We start from the raw sequence: 4243 nt of genomic DNA, 5'->3' as shown, positions 1-4243 counted from the left end.
TTTAGGCTCCTTTAGGCTCCAAAAATCCAGGTTTGCAAGACAAAAATTGGTAGGAAACGGTAGGAAAGCAAGCATATCCTTTTCCCACCATAGAATTCCTGCTGCTGGTAACTGGCCCAAGTTGGTGGAGGGGTAGAATTTTGATTTGAAGTTCAGCATATGGTTTACATTGTACTAAAAATAATAATTATTGATCCAGGGCTAAAATGACTTGAAGACAAGTTAATATTTAAAAGTGACCATGTCCTAGATATAATCCAAGGGATTAAACAAGCCCCCAAATAGGGATATTAAGTAGTTGTTATAAGAAAAGAGTAACCTTGCTCTCTTTGCCATGCTAAGACTTCAATTTTTCAACATAAAAGTTATAAGGAATTCTGTCTTAGGCTTTGATGCTGATTGTTCATTGTCACTCTTTGTCTCATTGCTACTGGCTAATATGGACACACTTAAGGGTGGACTACACATGAAAGTTCTCTAAGGGAAAAGGGTTTACATGGCTCAGTTCCCAGAGAGAAGAGAAGGCATAGGCAGCGGCCCTGTGCATCAGCTTGCTGGGGCTGAGTAATACTATATGAAAAAAGAGATGTCCTCTTCCACATGAGTTAAGAGAGACAGAGGGAGAAAAGATGAAAATACTCATTCTAGGGATATCACAGAGAGAATCCACATTCTAAAAGAAGTTTAAATATCTCATCACATCATACTATTTGAATGAATGAGGACATGACCAAACCACTGTTATCTATTACAGAGAGTTGCCTGGCTAGAAATGACAAATGAACAGTTTAATGTTAGACAATATTTGCAATAGATCATAACAGAGTATATGTAATAAATGGGTAGTTTGACATAAAATCCAATTCCTATGCATCCCTGGGCAGTGCTTCTTGAAGAACAGAAACAGCCCAGGGAATTATTTATCTTCTCCCAAGTGGTAAAATTAAGAAAGTTTTAGCACTGAGAAAATATTTCTAAAAACTAAACTTGTGAGTATGAGTCCATTATGTCTGCTGCAAACCAGGTAGGCCGATCTTCAGAAGTCAGTGGGCTTCTGGTCACCTTTTTTTTTTTTAATTCAACCTGCCATCATGGACTAGCCTGCTGAGGCTGAAGTCCCATATCCAGTCTTCCTTTTCTGCTCAACTTCTTGTTGATCTTTATTTCTGCCTGGCCCACCAATGTCATCCAGACTGTATTTCTCCAACTTCTGATCAACCTGCTACTGGCTAATTACAAAAGCCACTCACATGGCAGCATGAGTCGGACACACTTATGCTCTGGCCACAAGAGCCTAAGTGTTCTGTTCTAGCCATGCCTGTGAATAGAAGAACTGCATCCCTATGGCCAGGGGTTCTCTCAAATTTGTACCTGTCTACTCTAAAGATAGAATTGGAAAAGTTCAATCCTATGCGATTTCTGGAGGGACAAAACATAATCACATTTTTCCTGAACCAATTATCTTTTCACCATGGCAGGAATCAGATTCGTTGCCAGTGGGCCTAACATTTGCTGCCATCAAGTTTTTTGTAGTTGTTGCTCCACATACATCTTTAAGGCAAACCTCGATTTTTCTTTGCAAACTCAGATTAATTATGTGACCCCATCTACTACTGACAATGCTTTTATATACAACGGCTGATGTGGAACTAATCACTTCCTCTTACAGGTGCTAGTTGAGTGAGGTGATAAGCTATCCTTTTTAGACCTCTGCATTTCCATTGGCTGAGATGTGATATGTTATGCACTTTACCTAACCATAAACACAGCTCTAGAGGCAGTGTGTGGTTTGTGTTGATGCTTTCAAATGGCACTGGCTCTTTTCAAGACTTATTCTGAGGAATCAAAAGTTCTTTTAATCAGATGAAGTTTCATTTTTCCCTCATTGGCACAAAACACAATTGACATATCTTTAAAATACACATTGACAATTTCCTTTCATTTCCTCCTTCTCTTGTAAATATAGATACAACCAGATTATCACCATGACAAACCTGAAACTACATTAATCGCCTCACCTAGCAAGGCATTTTCCTTTTACTGGGAAATCTGACTTGTATCACTCACTTCACTGTAACCTGCTTCTAACACACAGAGCTTTTATATGAATAAATTCTTGCCCTTGATAATTTTTTAAGTAAATGTAAATATACACTCCGAATAAAATGCAGTTAGACACAAGCATATTTATAAAATTACATTTTGATTTTATAAGAATCATTCCACCTACAAATCTCAAGATATTGTAGGCAATAAATTCTAAATGAATTAAATTGCTGCCAGATGTGTATTTGGATTCTTTGAGCTTTTTTTTTTTTTTTTACACAAATCTTCATTAGATTGGTATTTCTCAAAGATAAGGAATTAAGTAATTTTCCAATAATTTAGGTGATACTTGGTGAATATTTCTGTGGCTCATAGGAAGCTTGAAAACAGTGCATGTGTTAGATCACAGCAATGATGGTCAATGGCAAAACAAAATTGGAGAGAGAGTAGCTTTTCCATCAGTGAACCATGAGACAGGGTACACACAGCCTCAGCTGCAGTGCTGGCTGTCTTATGAATACAATGTGTGATCACATAGAGGGTGTGACTACAAAAGCCATGAGGAGGTGGCCCTAACCTAAAATGGATTTTGTACCCATCAGTCACAATCTAAGGATTTCATTATTTCAGCTTAATTCATTTAAGTAAACCACTACGGTTTTTTAAAAAATATCCTCTTTTAAAAATGCAAATTTTTCTGAAAGGGAAAGTCTCGTATCACTTACACTTTGGAAAAAATTAATTTAACACTCCTCGTCATAACCTGAGAAGGTCACTAGCTGTCACAGGAGCATAAGCAGATTAGACAATGAAAGGAGGTACAAAGCCGAAGATAAACTTCACTAGCTTCACAATTTTTTTCAAGATGCTCCTATTCAGTGCAATATGTCTCTAAGGAAAGATCACAAACTGTAACCTGTCTCAGGCTATTTTTCTTTCTCACAATCATGTTCTGTCTTAATTTCCAGGCAAGTTTATCCATGATTCTTAAATCCCAGTTGAGTTTTAAATTCAGCCCAGGATTCGGGTCAGAACAAATGGATTTGAATACACTTAAAGACTGTATGATTTTGAACAAGCTACTCAGCGTGCCTGGACTCCAGTTTCCTCAGGGCTAATACATCTAACCCTCTGGATTGCTGTGGGGATTTGATAGAATGATAACCATCAAGGGCTTAGCAGAGTACCTGGCTCATAGCAACTGTAATAATTACTGGATTTACAGGGTCATGGACAGAGTGGAGAGCAGCTCAGTGGTAGAAGTCAGGACAGTCACCTATGAAACAAGGGAAGAGAAAGCAGTAGAAAAGACCCTTGAAAGACAAGCATGACATAAATCAGGTGGTGTTTATCTTGCCTTTGGTTTTCAGGACTGAAAACAATCTCCCTGTTTTCCCATATCCAAAAACATCCCTGGAAGCTAATAACAATAGAGGGTATTAAAGAGGCTGCCCCTGACATGGCATGCAAGCTAATGAACCAACTAGAAGTGATTCTGTTACTGAGATATCTATAGATACTGACATAAGGCATTTTTCTCCCAGTCTTCTCTTCACCATGCAGATAATTGTTCCAGAACAATAGATGCTTATCCCCTATTCTTCACATCACCACCACAAATATCATTCTAAATAACATTTTAAATTACTTTTTATTGTAATTTAAAAAAACTATAAGGACTGAAATAATTAGAAGACAAATAAGAATACCATATCAAAATAAAGGCCTTATTAATTGAATTAATAAGAAAATTAATTTACTCAAATTACAGGAATCCAGACAAGGGATTCATGAATAATTTATATTTGCATGGATTTGAAATCTATAGACCAATTGGTCTTAAATAAACATAATTATTTTTTATCAGTCTAAAAATCCTAGTTAAGCTGCAGCATGATGACTTTGAATCATGTTATTCCTTTATATCTGTTTTGTTTATGTGAATACAAACAGAAAGTATTTAATAATTTTCACCAAGAGATGCATTTAATAAGGGAGACCATCTGGAAATCAATGTCTTATGAATAATTTTGAAATAGAAATTATATAAGCAGGAAACGACGACAATGACATGAAAATGATGATATCTGGTTTTGGAGACAATGATACGTAGTACCGAAGAACAACTCTCTGTCCGAAGGTGAACAGCAGTTAGAGGCTCAGGAAGTATCTATTTCCCAGGAATATTGACATCGTG

Source organism: Mandrillus leucophaeus, unplaced genomic scaffold (genome assembly GCF_000951045.1).
Source record: "Mandrillus leucophaeus isolate KB7577 unplaced genomic scaffold, Mleu.le_1.0 Scaffold1020, whole genome shotgun sequence".
Lineage (NCBI taxonomy): Eukaryota > Metazoa > Chordata > Mammalia > Primates > Cercopithecidae > Mandrillus > Mandrillus leucophaeus.
The sequence above is the reverse complement of the archived record's forward strand: the minus strand, read 5'-3'. Positions refer to the sequence as shown.